General features: G+C 43.8%; 1 protein-coding gene across 1 annotated transcript in view; it reads left to right on the forward strand.

The window, feature by feature from the left end:
- The window catches only part of LOC146867970 (uncharacterized), a 157,634-nt gene that overhangs the window by 349 nt on the left and 139,474 nt on the right, over positions 1 to 17,811 (forward strand). The gene's annotated exons all lie outside the window — the stretch shown is intronic.

Here is a 17,811-nt window from a genome sequence, read left to right on the forward strand (position 1 = left end):
TCCCCTTTGAGGGAGATGTGGTGCAGGACTGCGTGCATATATGGAATGAGTGCAGTCTGGATGTGGTTGGCGTTATCTTTAAGAACCTATGTGCGGAGTGGGATCCGACCTAGATTTCCCACAATTTAAAGGTCGAACAAAATGAGTTCCAGTTCGTTAGATACTTATGTGTCTAGTAGTGGCGACTGGTGAAGTTTGAAGTTTATCGAGGTTCGATTAATTAAAACCATTACATCTCAACACATATAACCCTTATTATTAAAACATGAGTAAAACACTGGTCCGTGAAGGGAAGGAAAAGGTATATTGTTCTCTTTTGGAGCTGCAAATGCTCCATCATCTCCTTGTGTTTGATTTATTAGGTCTTCCAAGCTCAGGGGCTTTATAGGTGTTGCCAAGAGCAGGCACGAGGAAGAGCCGGGCTCTTGAAATTTCTCACAGAGAAGGTGTCTCATTGGGCCAATTGGTGGCATTTTCCAATTTCAACAGTATGAGGCAAATTTGGCCCGCAATACCAAATCCTGCTTTGTTAATACATTATTGTAGTATCTGCGGTTGGCTCGTGCAGGCTGGGAGTGCACATAGACAGTGATAGCAGATACATTGTTTATCTAAAAAAAATGTATTCAAGATTTCTGCAATCAACACATTAAACTAACAGACACATCAAAAATATCATAGGTACAGGAGAGTAAATGCACAGTTGGTCTTATTGCACATTAACACATTTCATGTCCGTAGACATGCAGTGAACAGGCAGATGATTAATAGTACAAGAATTGTCACTCAGTACAGGGTTGTTTGGGTCTGGCTGCTCTTTGCCGCCCCATGTCAATTCCATAGTGGTATAACCAGGGACCCCATATTTTGGTAAATTTCCTCGGGTACCGTCTGGCCTTGTATGTAACTTTTCTCAGCAGCCTTATAAAGGTCCATCTCAGCTTTCCAGTCTCGGAACGTGGAGGGAACAGGTGCGGCCCAGTGTGTGGCCACTACTAGGTCCAAGTTACTGAGCAGGAACATGGCTCTGTGGAGGTCTACGTCTGTGTGGATACCAAACAGTATATATTTAGGGTCCATCAGTATTGTTTCTCCCAATATCCTGTTTAGTTCCTCCACAATGTCAGTCCCGTACCATTGAATGTTGGGGCATTCCCATAGTATGTGTATGAATGACCCTCAACTGCCCAATAAGGGAGGCAACTAGCAAAATCAATCTGCCAAGCTATGCAATCTTACCCTATGTAGGACTTTGAATTGGATCTGTCAAAGCCTTGATTTAATTGCGACTTCATGGGATGCATTAAGGCTGCATTTCAGTCTAGGTCGTCAAGTTCTCCCACCTCATTTTCCCAGCATGTTCTTAGTCTTATTAGACCTGAATTCCTTCAGGCATATGTCCCCCGAAAAGGGAGTTTCTTGAGTGACTTGTGCGTTCCATTTCATTCATCGTTCCATCCCTATCCAGGCATCTATAGCCACCTGGGTTGCTGGCAGTAGCTTCTTCACCTCTGTCCAATAGAGAGAGTGTATTTAGGAGTTGGTTTGAAATTGGGCCCGTTCTAGGGCATATGTTGGCTAGTCTCCTGGTATATGTCTCCAGTCCTTAATTGCAATTAAATGGACTGCTCAGTAATATGCTTTTATGTTGTGTAGGGCGACACCCCCATTATATTGATTTCTTTATAAGGTATGCAGCACCACCCTCGGTGGCCTGCATTCTAGAGGAACGTCCGGACTTCCCCTTCTATTTTGGCAAATATGTCTTCTGGGAACTTATAGTAGGTATTTTGAAATAAATATATATATATATATATTCTTGCCACAAACGTCCTGCCACGGAAGGAGCACTTTCACAGCCGGTGCTCGCGTCGAGATCAGGACAGCGATCTCGTAGTCAATATCAGTCACAAAAGCAAAAGAATGACGCGGCACTCCTCTCGGCAGAAAAGATGTTAATTTAATTGCAAATCGTAATCCTCCCTACGCGTTTCGAACCGTAGTTCCTGGTCACGGTAGATTATTACATTGGTCCTACTTTCATTTTTAATTTTTATACTCATACATCAAGGTGCCATTGTAGTGCATTATGGGTATGGTAGTTCACATACTAGCAAATGCAAGGAATTACATTCATTCCTATGCAAAAGTTTATGCTTTAATATACTGCCAACCACATGTGATCTGGTTAATGTTACGCCGGCCTTGACTGGCGCGCTGGTCATTAAAGTAATGACTAAACAGTTATCATCGCATATACAATGATAAGATATGTGCATGTAACACTGAGTTTGTGTGTGGTTGGATGGGGTGTGTGTAACTCTATGCCTAGATGTGTGAATGGTTGATTGACTAGGTGTATAGGTTTAAGAGTGCATGTGGAAACAGTTGTTTGGGTGACTGAGTATATTTATTTGTGTGTTGGTGAGCGAATACATGTTTTAGTTGTACATCTTCAACAAAGTAAAAAAATAAAAGGCATTGTATGTGAGATTTGGTGTATATAAATAAGTATATGTAAGAGTCATTGATTGTGAGAGTAACTATATGAATGAGTGTGTAATTGTAATGGTGATTTTTTAACATTAACTATGAGTTACTATGTTTTTGAATAAATTAGGTGTTATTGGATAATTGTGTAAGTGAGTAAATGTAAGTGTGATTAATTATTTTCATGAGTGAGTAGGATGACTGCTGATGTGTCAATGTCTATATATGTGTATAAGTGCATTTGATAGTGTTCTATTAATTAGTGACTGCATGTATACATGATTCTGTTGAATGGGTAGTTGTGTGTGTGTGTGTGTGTGTGTGTGTAGACTTAGAAATCAGTGAGTGGGTATGTAGTAACTGGTATTGGTGTGTCAATGGTTTCAAATATGGTACTCTGTATTTTACAGGGAGTGAGGTTATACTAGTGTATGATGAGGTGTATCAGATTGTCACGTGGATGATGTCATCAGTGATGTCACTGACCATGTCATGAATGATGCAATATGTGACATCATCATCAGCAGTGCATTGCGGGCGCGTGAGTTATAGTTAGCAGAACTAACTATAACGGAGGAATTTCTATGGTTTTGTACGAGTGAAATGGCCAGCTAACTAGAACACCCTGAAACCTATGGTTTTTTTCTGTGAATTTCTAAGGTTTTTTAAATGCTAATTTCTAACTATAACGTCCCTGAAACCTATGGTTTTTTTCAGTGAATTTCAAAGGTTTTTTAAATGCTAATTTTTAGGTGTGATAGTAGATATACCTATTTTTTTGTACTGATTTTCTACAGTTTTTAACTGTTTATTTATACATATTTTATTAATTAAATAAAAAAAATTCTGAAAATCGCAAAAAAAATTAAAAAACAATTCAATCTGAAATATTGATTATTTTTTTGTTTTCATTTTTTATTTCAATATATTGATATTATTTTCTTTAAAAAAAAAAGTTTCCAATTTTTTTTCCTGAGTCGCGCACCCAAAGCGTACACATCACGGTAGGTGCGCGGATTCTAGCCGCCATTTTAGAAAAGTCGTAAAGGATCCGCATACGGTGTGCGACGGCTGCGTGTTTTTCAGTTACATTATATACATTTAATATTACGTGATGTGCGCGATTGGTATGCGACCAGTCCGCGACTCCTGCTCCCGCGACACATGCGCATTACGGTACGAGACGCTTGCGCGGTGGCGGGTCCCTCGTGACGTCATATATGTGCTTGGGTGCGCGACTCCCGCAAAAAAAATTATGTTCTTAAATGATATGTATGTCTTTAATATACATATTAGGGCAAGAGATTATTTAAGATATTCATAAAAATAATATATTTGTACTTCTAATAAACGTATATTATTTTTAAATATATTTTCACGAAGTCGGGTGCGTGCATTGTGAGCGCAGAGTGCGCCGGTCCCATGTGACCTAAAAAAAAAAAGATTTCATTGGTTCATAACATTTCTCACTGTAACTATTGAAGGACCCCACCCATTTTAATCATTCTTGTTGGAGCATCTTTAGAGAGACATCTCTTTTCCTACAAGAACCCTTTTTGCTTGTTTTTTTTGGTGTTTTTCAAAAAATATCAAACAAAATGGCATCTGGACAGCAGCAGGAGGCAGTATCTTCTGAAGAAGAATTCTTGCAGGAGGCACCACGTCCACAGAGGCCGGAATCTGTCGTGTGGAAATTCTTCACTTTTCCACCTGGAGAGAAGAAAGTAAATGCGAGAAAGGTGACGTGGAAAATTTGTAACCGAGTCCTGTCAAGAGGCAGTGAAAAAAAATACTCTTGTGGCACTGCTTCTATGTACAAGCATCTCCGGACCACACATCCTCTCAATCTTGCTCGGGAGGAAATGAGGCGATCTGCTTTGAACCCTTCACCTGATGTGGCAAGTACGTCTGGAGCGTCCTCAGGAACACCTGCAATGGACATTAGGCTAGAATTCGCCTTTCTCAAACAACACTGCGTGAAGTGTAAGAAACATATGCTTCAGTGAGCAGTCGGTGGATGCAGTTTGTGCTGCGCAACGCAGCCATCGTTGTTAAGTTTTGTTTTTGGAATAAGTAATTCCAAAAGTTTCCTGTTTTATTCGTTCTTTTTTGTTCATTTTTTGAAAAAAACACCCCAAAAAATTCAAAATTATAAAAAAAAAAAAAATACAAAAGAAAAAAGAAGAAAAAAAAGTTCTTATCAGAACTACCTTATCTGGTTAAAGAAAGAACTGTAATGTGTGAGTTTGGTTGAATATATGTATACAGCATGATTGACTGAAAGAATGCATTAGTAGTGTAGAGTGAATTTATAGGTGAAGATTTATGAGGAAGTACTGCAGCGTGACACTGCAAGCTCTTTAGCTGCACTGTGGCACTTCCGAAGCACAGGGATGTGACCTATATACATGAATATGTTGCAACTCCGTGCTTCCCTCTGCACTGCTGCACAAACTGCAGCCATGTGGTGACACAGGCACCCTTGCACCATGGTGCAAGGATGTCTGTGTTGTGCGGAGATTGTTTTTGTGCAGGAAGGTGTCCCTTCCTGCACAAAAACAATCAGTAAAGGCATTTTCCTCTTTCAATGTATGCTGTGGAATGCAGCATGCATTGAATGAGGAAAAATAAAAACAATTCTCCTCGTTGTGCCTTGCTACACCAACTCTAGAATGGCGCAGCATTCAGACACATCTCCAGATTTACAATTTCTCATAAATCTGGAGATGTCTTGTTCTATGGGTGTTGCGTGGGAACACCCACAGCAACACCTATGGAACGCCCCTTCAACGCAAAGTTCTGAGTATGAAGGGGTCGTATTTACAAGGAGAGGAAAGAACACGCAGGGTGGCTTTTCCTCTCCTTGTAAATATGAAGGAGTGCCTGGCACCATCACTACATTACAAAATGTGACGTATTGGTGGCGCAGGGTGCTTGTAAATCTGCCCCATAAGTGCTTAGGTACTCGCAGATGGATACAATAAGAACATAGTGCTGGATGGGTGATTGAAGAATTGCATGAGACTGACAGGAGGTATCCTACGCTGCATGGGTACTACTTCAGTATTTAATGGAGTGGACCAATAGTATGTATCTGCTTAGAGATTTGTAGGGATTATGCACAGAATATTTTATGTGTACTTCTGTTGGTGCCTAGGTTATTTTATAAGAATACCACAAGTAACTGGAATGATGACAGTGCTGCAAACAGAGTGAACACTTAATTTATAAGTGCTTATGTATTGGTGGAGTGATAGGATAAGTAGATAGTGGTAGATAAGTGATTAAAGAAGTGCATGGGACAGACTGGACGATTCATACTCTGCATGAGTTCTAACTGGGTATTTAGAAGAGTGTATCAATAGTATGTAGCTAATTGGAGGTCTGCTTGGATAGTGCACAAAATATTATAGCTGTACTTGTGTTAGTAGCTAGGCCATTTCATAAGGTCATGACTAGTAACTAAAATAATTACAGTATTACAAACGGAATGTATAGTGAATTTATAAGTACTTAGGTATTGGTGGAGTAATAGGATAAGTAGATAGTGCTGGATGGGTGATTGGAGAAATGCATGGGACAGACAGGAGGATTCCTACACTACATAGGTACTAACTGGGTATTTAGAAGAGCGTATCAATAGTTTGTAGCTGGTTAGAGGTGTGCATGTATAGTGTACAAAATATTGTACCTGCACTTGTGTTAGTGACTACGCCATTCCTTAAGTATACGACTAATAACTGGAGTAATTTCAGTGTTGCAAAGAAAGTGCGTGCTGAATTTATAAGTGCTTAAGTACTGGTGGAGTGATAGGATACGTAGATAGTGCTGGGTGGGTGAATGGAGAAGTGCATGGGACAGACAGAAGGATTCCTAGACTGCATAGGTACTAACTGGGTATTTAGAAGAGCGTATCAATGCTATGTAGCTGATTAGAGGTCTGCATGCATAGTGCACAGAATATTGTAGCTGTACTAGTTTTACTGGCTTGGTCATTCCTTAGGTACATGACTAGTAACTAGAATAGTTTCACTGCTGCAAAGAGAGTACATGTTGAATTTATAAGTGCTTAGGTATTGCGGAGTGATAGGATACGTAGATAGTGCTGGATGGGTGATTGGAGAAGTGCATGGGACAGACAGGAGGATTCCTAGGTTGCATGGGTAGTAATTTACTAAGTAGCTGGTTAGAGGTTTATATATATATATAGTGCACAGCTGAATGTAGTTGTGCTTTGATAGTGTTTGGATTACTTAATCTTACCTTGACAGTAGTACATATCAAAAGAAGCTAAACATTTGGATGGTCAGAGCCTTTAGAGCCAGAGAACTAGGTCAGCAGAGCTGCTTTAGAGCCAGAGAACCAGGCCACAAGAGCTGCTTTAGAGCCAGAGAACCAGGTCAGCAGAGCTGTTCTAGAGCCAGAGAACCAGGTCAGCAGAGCTGTTCTAGAGCCAGAGAACCAGGTCAGCAGAGCTGTTCTAGAGCCAGAGAACCAGGTCAGCAGAGCTGTTCTAGAGCCAGAGAACCAGGTCAGCAGAGCTGTTCTAGAGCCAGAGAACCAGGTCAGCAGAGCTGTTCTAGAGCCAGAGAACCAGGTCAGCAGAGCTGTTCTAGAGCCAGAGAACCAGGTCAGCAGAGCTGTTCTAGAGCCAGAGAACCAGGTCAGCAGAGCTGTTCTAGAGCCAGAGAACCAGGTCAGCAGAGCTGTTCTAGAGCCAGAGAACCAGGTCAGCAGAGCTGCTTTAGAGCCAGAGAACCAGGTCAGCAGAGCTGCTTTAGAGCCAGAGAACCAGGTCAGCAGAGCTGCTTTAGAGCCAGAGAACCAGGTCAGCAGAGCTGCTTTAGAGCCAGAGAACCAGGTCAGCAGAGCTGCTCTAGAGGGAGAGAACCAGGTCAGCAGAGCTGCTCTAGAGCCAGAGACCCAGGTCAGCAGAGCTGCTCTAGAGCCAGAGACCCAGGTCAGCAGAGCTGCTCTAGAGCCAGAGACCCAGGTCAGCAGAGCTGCTCTAGAGCCAGAGACCCAGGTCAGCAGAGCTGCTCTAGAGCCAGAGACCCAGGTCAGCAGAGCTGCTCTAGAGCCAGAGACCCAGGTCAGCAGAGCTGCTCTAGAGCCAGAGACCCAGGTCAGCAGAGCTGCTCTAGAGCCAGAGACCCAGGTCAGCAGAGCTGCTCTAGAGCCAGAGACCCAGGTCAGCAGAGCTGCTCTAGAGCCAGAGACCCAGGTCAGCAGAGCTGCTTTAGAGCCAGAGACCCAGGTCAGCAGAGCTGCTTTAGAGCCTAAGAACTAGGTCAGCAGAGCTGCTCTAGAGCCAGAGAAACCAAGTCAGCAGAGCTGCTCTAGCTGACACTGGCACTGACCTACTGGCACTGACTCACTGACTGACAACTCTCTACTATTCTCTCTCTCTCTACTATTCTCTCTCTCTACTATTCTCTCTCTCTACACTACACACTCTACACTACACACTCTACACTACACACTCTACACTACACACTCTACACTACACACTCTACACTACACACTCTACACTACACACTCTACACTACACACTCTACACTACACACTCTACACTACACACTCTACACTACACACTCTACACTACACACTCTACACTACACACACTACACTACACACTCTACACTACACACTCTACACTACACACTCTCGACCTCTCTCTCTACCCCTCTCTGTCTACCCCTCTCTCTCTCTACCTCTCTCTCTCTCTCTACCTCCCTCTCTCTACCTCTACCCCTCTACCTCCCTCTACTCGCACACAGATGCACATATATATATGCATATGCATTTATATATGTGTGTGTGCGTGTATGTGTGTGTGTGTGTGTATATATATATATATATATATATATATATATATATATATATATAAAAATGCATACATATACATATATGCATGTTATGTACATGAAAGTTTGAAAAACACTAATACAAGCAAAGCTAAAAAGCCGCCTAATTACAAACAGAATTGCTTTAACTTAAACGAGGGTGAGGCATATTGCATTTTCAATGCTTATTTTCTTTGGTTCCATCAAGAAGGCATTCAGATGTGTCACACATTTGCCATATATTCAGAATTTTAGCACTCTAGTTGCTCATTAGATCACTATAGTTAAGCTACTGCTCACCAGGGAAGTCTGCTGCTGGTATTCAAAGTGCATGTTTCATTCTGCATGTCAGAATTTTTTTAATGAAATAGAAGAGGATTTGAGAAGTCAAAATGTGCCCTAATTTTTCTTTCTGCAGCACTAATCATAATTTCTATGGCAAAATGAACCCCCCTCATTTTGTTCCTTTGCACATTAAATGTTTTAAGTGTTACCACTTTATTCCAATAAAGATGGCTTCAAGTGTGCCATACATTTGTCATAGGTAAGACTGTTAGCACTCTAGTTGTTCTTTATAACACTCTGGGACATTCTGTCATTGGGCTATACTTGGGCTACATCTGGGTGATATTTGTGCTACATTTGGGCTCTTTTGTCTCTGGTGGCCATCTTGGGAGACTTATTTGTTATGAAGTTTCCTAATTTCCTCATTTACTACAGTCTCCTCAGTAGGAAATACTTTCAGTTTTTTACTTTGATTCCATCAAGAAGGCATTCAGATGTGTCGCACATTTGCCTTAAATTCTGAATGTTAGTACTCTAGTTGCTCATTAGATCACTGTAGTAAAGCTACTGCTCACCAGGGAAGTCTGCTGCTGGTATTGAAAGTGCATGTTTCAGTCTGCATGTCAGAATTTTTTAATGAAATAGAAGAGGATTTGAGAAGTCACTCAATGTGCCCTAATTTTTCTTTCTGCAACACTAATCATACTTTCTATGGCAAAATGAACCCCCTCATTTTGTTCCTTTTTAAATTAAATGTTATAAGATTTACCACTTTATTCCAATCAAGATGGCTTCAGGTGTGCCATACGTTTGTTATAAGTAGTACTGTTAGCGCTCTAGTTGTTCTTTAGAACACTCTGGGAAGCTGCAGTAAAACACAAAGGAATCAACTGACAGTCTCTGCCCTTGTTGGATGTACATGTTTTACTGAGAATGTTAGACTTCATTCTCACATGACTGAGAAAGATAATGTGAATTTACAGAAAATATGCTCTCAGTTTAGTTTATAGATCACCTTCCAAACCTCTGTGGGAAAAGCATGAGCAAATAGTTTTCTCTCAAACATGATTCATGATATCCCAGCAGAATGCTTTTTCACATGGTAAAATCACCTTAGAACACACCACAATTCTTAAAATGAGTCTGGTACCATCAACAAATGATTTATAATGTAACTAAAGTCTTAAAGCCTTCTATTAACTGCAGTGCTTTTTAATGAGGTGATATCATGTATATTGGTCCCAAGATGGCTGCCAACACTTCTTGGATAAAGTGCTGACAGCCAATCAGATCTCACGATGAGATGAGTGGTTAGGCTCCGCCCAGATATATCTATCTTTTTTTCCTTTAATATCGAAAAAAACTACTGAACAGATTTACACCATTTAACCAAAAGGCACGAGTGTGAACCAATGTCTACTTTTCTGCCAAATTTGGTGTAATTCCGTTCAGCAGTTCGGGCTGTAGCTGCTACTAACGGTCCCTATGGAAAATTGCATGGGGAAAACATGTTTTGGGACCTCCTTTTTTTTCTCGGCCCCCGCTTGACGAATCACCCCGAGACTTTCAGGATCGGAGCGGACCGGAGCTGGCCACGAGTTTTGAAAATTTCACGAAGATTCGTCAACCGGCGCCAAAGTTATTCTAAATAGAATGTTGTGGATTTCCTATGGCTAATAGGTCCTAACTATAACTACCTACTGGCGACTGCCAGTAGGTAATATATATATTTTGGCAGTGGTACCATTTTGTACCACACCCAAAAGCATCAGTGGCAACGTTCTCCACCTTTCTACGTCATCGTGGAATTCTGTCAAGACCTTGCGGAAGTTGTGTTCCAAGCTATTTTCCCTATTTATGTTCAAATATATACCAAGGTAGTGGAACCCCCATCTGTCTAACCACAACTGTCCCGGGACATCCTGTGGGTCAAATTGTCTACCTTCGGGTATAGGCTAGATGTGTTCCAGTTGATCTTGTAACTTGCGCACCCCTTACGTTTTGTATATGTGGAACAGCCCTGGGAGTTTCTGTTGTGGGTTTGTGGCCTACATCAAGATGTCATTGGGGGTATAAGGCGATCCATTCTTCTCCCAGGGTGACCTCCTTTTTCCCGAAAGCCTGTGAGACCTGGGTGTGTACGTGTAATGCATCCTAGTGTTCCAACACAGAGGTGAATAATAGCGGGTACAAAGGGCATCCCTGGCACGTGCCCCACTCAATAGGGAAGTCTGTGAATAGTTCTTGGTTCACCCTCACTCGGGCCACCGTATCATTGTATAGCAAAGCTACCCAGGCCAGAAATTTGTGGCTGAACCCATATTTCACCAGGACCTGTCTCAGGAATGGCCAGTGGGGTCAGAGGGTAGTGCTGTCAGGTCTCTAACTCATTAATGTCCCTGGTTTCCCCTCTTTTTCATGTGCGCTATTAAGTTTTGCGCTCTATCCCACAGAACCTTTTATAGGCCTCCCATAGTATGACCACCGAGGACACAGTGTCTTTATTTCATTAAAATAGAGTTCTGTATCAACTTTAATCTCCTGGTCCACCTTTTCATCCTGCAGTTCTCAGGCGGTGAGTTTCCACCCCACCCATGACATTCGAGAACGCGTCCCAAGGGTAAACCACAATGTTGAGTGGTCAAAAAACCTCTGACCAAGTAATCAGCCCTTTCTATCTCCTCTACCTCCCCTGCTTGGGCAAGGATGTAGTCCAGCCTGGAGAACACCTTATGCACCCCTGGGTAATATCAACCGCTTCGGGCCATTGTATAGCAAAGCTACCCAGGCCAGAAATTTGTGGCTGAACCCATATTTCACCAGGACCTGTCTCAGGAATGGCCAGTGGGGTCAGAGGGTAGTGCTGTCAGGTCTCTAACTCATTAATGTCCCTGGTTTCCCCTCTTTTTCATGTGCGCTATTAAGTTTTGCGCTCTATCCCACAGAACCTTTTATAGGCCTCCCATAGTATGACCACCGAGGACACAGTGTCTTTATTTCATTAAAATAGAGTTCTGTATCAACTTTAATCTCCTGGTCCACCTTTTCATCCTGCAGTTCTCAGGCGGTGAGTTTCCACCCCACCCATGACATTCGAGAACGCGTCCCAAGGGTAAACCACAATGTTGAGTGGTCAAAAAACCTCTGACCAAGTAATCAGCCCTTTCTATCTCCTCTACCTCCCCTGCTTGGGCAAGGATGTAGTCCAGCCTGGAGAACACCTTATGCACCCCTGGGTAATATCAACCGCTTCGGGCCAAATGGGTGGTGGTGGCGCTGTAAGTCTGACAGTCCCAGGGTCTTCATAAACCATGCCAGTGTCGTGTCCCCTTGTGTGGCTGGGCCAGAACTGGTGTGATCCAGGGTGGGGACCGCCACATCATTAGAGCCCCCCCCCCCTCCCCCCATGATATGTCGAAGAGATCCTGCCTCTAGTAGTATTCCTGCCAGTTTGTCCAGCGTTTGTTTCTGTAGCCATGGGGAGGTGTAGACACTAACCAGGGTTACGTCTTTTCACCCCAAGAGCCCATTAACTGCTACATATGTTCTATTAAGATCCAATCACCCATGTCTTTTCAACCCTAAATGATGTTTTCCTGATCAGAATTGACACTCCACGGAAGCCTGTCGTAAAACCTGCATGAACAAGTTTCTTATAGATCACCCTTCCCAGGAATCTACAATTTATTTTCGTAGGTGTGTTTCCTGTAGGAGGGGTGTATCAGGTTTCAACCCTTTGACTTATTGGCCACCAGTCCATGTTTGATACAATTTCTCAGTCCATTAGCATTCCATAATAGTATTGAGTATTTATCTTGGTCTGTCTTGTCAGCCTCATTCATCTGGATGATAGGGCAATGTTTGGCTCCTGTGTTCAGTTGTCATTATCTCTGTGTTTATGTGTCTATCTGTGTCACTCCCTGTGTACTGTTGGTTTACCCCCTCCCAACATTTAAACTCCACTCCTACCCAACCTTCCCAATCTCCCCCGCCCCCACATACTTACTTAGTTTCTCAACATGTCAACTGTGTCGCAGGTAGATTAGAGAGGTATTTTGCCCACCCTTACACTAGTTCTGAAAATCCCGCCCCACTCTTGAGTAATCTTCCACATTCATTGGAACCTGTGGGGAAAAAAACTAATAGTGAAACTAGGTTAACTGCAGTGTGTCTCTGTATTGGAAACGTTGCAGAAGAGCAGTTTAGACCCATCACATCCGCCTAGGCTCCGCCAGACCCGTATGCTCAGTCAATCAGCACTTTCATATAGTTGTGTGTCTATCAGGCTCAGAAATTGTGGCGATCGGCGTAACCGCCTACGTATTGGCTATTGACACCAACGGGTGTTCTGATTCGGAGTCCATGGAGTGAGCATGATGCAATAAGTCTGAGGTAGTGTCACCTCTGCACTTCTCATGTGATTTCCCCCTCAAGTGCCTCATCGCACCGCCCTCTGTGCCTGATGACAAAACCGGTTTAGTGAGACGCCGTTTTAGAAGAAGGGAGGTACTCTTCTTCTTGTCGCCAGCAGGGACTTACCGGCATCTCCCATTTGTCTTCTGCATTTTCGGCCATGCTTCTTGTTGCGAGCCACCCGGATGATGGTCGCAGTTTGATCCTTCTGGTCTTACAGGGGGCGTTCCTCAATCCAGGTACAGTCCTTCTCCTGCATTTGGAAAAAGGTTTTTCCCTGAAACATGACTTTAAGTTTGGTGGGTAACAATAGCATATATTGTATGTTTATCGCACAGAGTTTTGATTTAACGGAGTCAAACGTACGCGGCTGCTTTTGCACTTCACTTGAGTAGTCGGGAAAGACATTTAAGTTAGCTTGATCATAGCAAATCTCTCCCATTCGCTGTACTTCTCTCAGGATCAAGTACCTGTCCTGGTGTTTGAGGAAATGGGCGATGGGGGGGTGATGGGGCGCATCTGTGGACAGCCTGGTGTTGAGCCCTATGTGCCCTCTCGATCATGAAGCAGGTGGAGAACTGCGCCACAGGGAGGGTGTCCTTCATCCATTTTTCCAGGAATGCCTCCGTATCCGAGCCCTCTGCCCCTTCGGGAAAGCCAACAAAGCGCAGGTTGTTTCTTTGGGTGTGATTCTCGCTGTCATTCACTCTCCAGGCCACGTCTGTCTGGGTGGTCCGCAAATCCGTGACCACTCTGCGCAGGGTGTGGGTCCCATCATCAACTTCTGAGATTCTACCTTCTGCCTGGGTGACTCTCTCAGAAACTTTCCAGAGGTCCTGGTGCAGCACAGTGACTTCTGAGCAAACTTCTACTATTCAGCTCTCGAGTCTCTCTTGAGGAGCGGATTGCTTGCAAGAGCGCTGGATTGTCCGACAGGTGGGGCGCTTCTTCATTAGATCTTGTCTGAGGGCCTATGGCTTTTGTATATCTGTCCATCTTGCCTTGTTTCTGCTGTTTGGATTCTTCGTCTTTGGCCATGATAAGCCAGTGCGTGGCATGGTTTGGATGGCTCTGTGAGATAGGGGCACCTGACCCTAGAGGGAGAGGGGCGTCACTGAAACCCGGTTCTCACTGTCGAGGGCCCTTCAGTAAGATGTCGTATTGCTGGCACATCACCACAATGACAGCCACCTGTTGGCTTACTCACTGCAGGCGGTGGAATCTCCTAGGTCGAGCCCGGCCGCCACACACCCCTCCACCACTGCGCATGTGCTGCACAGGCCAGTGATGGAGTTGTTCCAATACAGCAGGATTTGGCTCACTGGTATTTGTAATTCCATCCCAGGCTGCTCCCTTTACATTCCCGGCACAGCATTTGGTACAATTTAATGGCAGATCTTGAGATAAGAGAAGGATTTCAAAACCGATTGAGAAACTGAATAGTGCAAAGAGCTGTTAATTGGCCACCTTGTTGGCCACACCCGTAGCCACCCATACAGTTGATATTCCAACACCTTTGCACCATAAGTTACTGTGGTCATCAGCTTAGATGCCAACACCGCCAGTAGTGCATTGATGTTCTGGCATAGAAGACTTTTGAGTTGGCCCATCCTGCATATCGAGTGTTTCACCATGCATTTCAGAGAGCCTAACTGAGCTTTCCTGCCCTCACTTTCATAGAGCATAACGCTGAGATATTTAAAGCTTGTTACTCTTTCTAATCTTGAACCTCCCAACGAATCAAGTACTCTTTTTATCAGGCTTCTAACCAAGATCACAGTTTTGGTCTGCTTTAGATTGATGATGATGTAATTTAAGGCGCAGCATTGTACAAGCACATCAAGCGGACTCTGGAGGCTAATTTGGGTGTTATCAAGTACCAGCATGTCAACTGCATATTGTAGGATCTGTATTTTTCACTTCATCAAACAGGGCGGGAAAATCCTTGCGACTACTAGATGACCGCCATATAAAAGTTGAAAAGTATGGGGGCAAGGGTACAGCCCTGTTTCAATCCTTTTGTTTAGATTTTTCCCTGAGGTTGCCAAGTTACAGATACTTAAACTTTCACCCACATGTTACTGTGTAGTGATTCTATGGCCTTCATGAGGTGCAATGGTATTTCTCACTTCCTTATCTTTGCCTAGAGCCGGCCTCCTGGGATATTATCGAAAGCATTTGTGTAAAATTGATAAACACCACATTAAGAGGTCAGGACTTGGGGAGCATAGCTGCATCGATTAGGCAGGTTAAGGTCACAAGATTATCCTTGATGTTACTATGCCTTTGCAAACCATGGGATCCATATCTTCTCTTTTGCCTAGGTTGCCAGCTCTTCATACAGTAACTTTGCGTAGCACTTTCCTTACACATCCAAAAGCACTATCATTCTGTAGTATGTGGGTGAGGCTCTGCTACCCTTTTTATGTACAAGTTCCAATATTGCTACCCTCTAGCTATCGGTAACGGTGGTTGTGGGATAACCTACTGAGAAAACGAGGGTTAAGATAGACACCTTAAGACCTAAATCTGATTTTAGTAAGGCCACTGGTAGGCCGTTTGGGCCTGATTCCCCAGCTTATCTCATTTTCCTTAAGGCTATTCCAACCTTTCTTATACACGGCCAGAGATTGGTATTGGGAGGCATCTGTACTGTGCCCACTTCCCTCACCCCTATTGGGCCATCCATCGTTTCAGATATATCCAAGGTTTGTATCTCTGTTTGGAGCATCATGGTGAACTTAATCAGTTGACTGTCATGTTCTACCGCCCATTCGTCATGTTTGTTGTAGCTGCAATTTATACAAGCTGTTATGCTGTATCGTTGCTTTATGTGGTCAATCCATTATTTTGGAGAGATGTTGCAGTCCTTTGGGTTTTGGTTTTAGACACGCTTATTGACTAGCCCCCAAAATCAGGGTTTTTATATCTGAGACAGCATAGGACACTATGTAGCACTTTTCTTAAACTTTGTGCTTTATGGCCCCCGCCTATTTTGGCGGGGGCCATAAAGCACCCCCACCTATTTTGTTCCACCTCTGATCTTTTTGGGGGCATCTCTGCTAGGTTGCCTTGGAATGATGCAGTCAGTGTGGCCCAGCCTGGCATTCCTTTGTTCTCCTTATTTTCACAATCCCTTCCTATTGGGCCTAAGCTTTATTTTTCCTTGTTTATTTGGGACTGCTCCAGCTGCCTCTTTATTCTTTCTAACAGGGCAGAGTCTTCATGATGGCAAATCATTTTTGTTGCCAAGTACCTATCCAAGGGCATGGTAATCTTACAGGAAATTGCTGCATGGTCACTTGAAATTTCTGGAATTATCTAAAAGCCATATATTTAAGGAAAATCTTCTATAGAAGATCATAGGTAGTCCAGGGTTGCTAACTGTCACAATTATACTTGGTACGTTCCACCTGTCCACCCCTCTAGGTGTTGGTTTGTTCCTAATCCCTGGAGGGGACCTTAGAATGTTGGTGAAGGACTGGAGGGGACTGGAGGAATGCTGGTGGAGAGAGGAGACCGGAATAAAGGATTCTACTATTACCTGCTGGAGTTTTGTCTTTGTATCACTGGCGACGATCTGTGCAAGGGGACAGATGTGTCCTGCTCCTCCCCTTCTGCGTGCCACTCCACCAGCTGTCTATGAAAAAACGTCTTCAAACTTTAGTATGAGGTGTCTTTGCTCATCAGTCTATGGTGCTGCATATACCTACAGTGCCTAGGGTGGTGAAGAAGAGTTTTGCTTTACTGCCCTCTCTGCCGTGTGGTTCACGCATGAATTGTGCTGGTCTTTCATTACTTGAGGCAAAGTGTCCGTTACTTGAGTCAAAGTGTCCATGTCATGCCATCCGTGGAAAGCCTTGTATGCCCATTCCGGTGATTGAGAGTATTGACCAGCCTGTGACCTTCATCCCTGAACTAATTGCGGGTCTGTTCCTGTCACGGACGTTTCCATGCTTCTACTCGAATTTCGCTAAGCAGAGTGATGGAGGTCTGGTTCCTGTCAGGAACGCTTCCGAGGTTTCTACACTGAACTTCGCCTCAGCGAGTGCTTCCTACGCACCAGCCGCGGTGAATACGACGTCTCGACGCTTCAGCGCCCTCCAGATTCATTTCGCCTCAGCGAGTGCTTCCTGCGCATCAGCCGCTCCTCAGTGAGGTGCTTCCTGCGCACCTGCCCGGAGAACACTACGTCTCGACACTTCACTGCTCTCCAGCTGGTTCGCCTCAGCGAGTGCATTCTAAGCACCAACCGCGGTGAACACGACGTCTCACACTTCAGCGCTCCCCACTTGGATGTCTCCTCACCAAGCGTGTCCTGTGCACCAGCTGCTGTGGGCCAAAGGAATGAGGTATTTCTTTAATTTTTAAAGCGGAGATACGCACTCCTTAGCGTGTCTAGCTCAATTCCTTCGGTGATGCGCACACCATTACAAAGTGTCACGATCGGGTTGTTTCAAAAGCCACCGACGTTTTAACCGCTTTGCATTAAACTTCGCCTCAATAGTGCCCCCGGCACATTTTCTGTTGCGGGCCATATATGAGGAAAGTTTTTCTTTAAATTTCATGCGGAGATACGCACTCCATAGCGTGTCAAGTCGATTTCCATCGGTGACACGCACACCTTAAATGGAACATAATTACTGTTTAGACACCTACAAATTGGCATATCCTTCAATGCCAGTAATATTTCTCATTCGTTTGTACTGTCACCAATTGCGAGACATGTAATGTGCTGGTAGTGATGTTGTGGTAATAATTTGGAAGGGCTATAGCA

The sequence above is a fragment of the Triturus cristatus genome, chromosome 1_2 (assembly GCF_964204655.1).
Source record: "Triturus cristatus chromosome 1_2, aTriCri1.1, whole genome shotgun sequence".
NCBI lineage: Eukaryota > Metazoa > Chordata > Amphibia > Caudata > Salamandridae > Triturus > Triturus cristatus.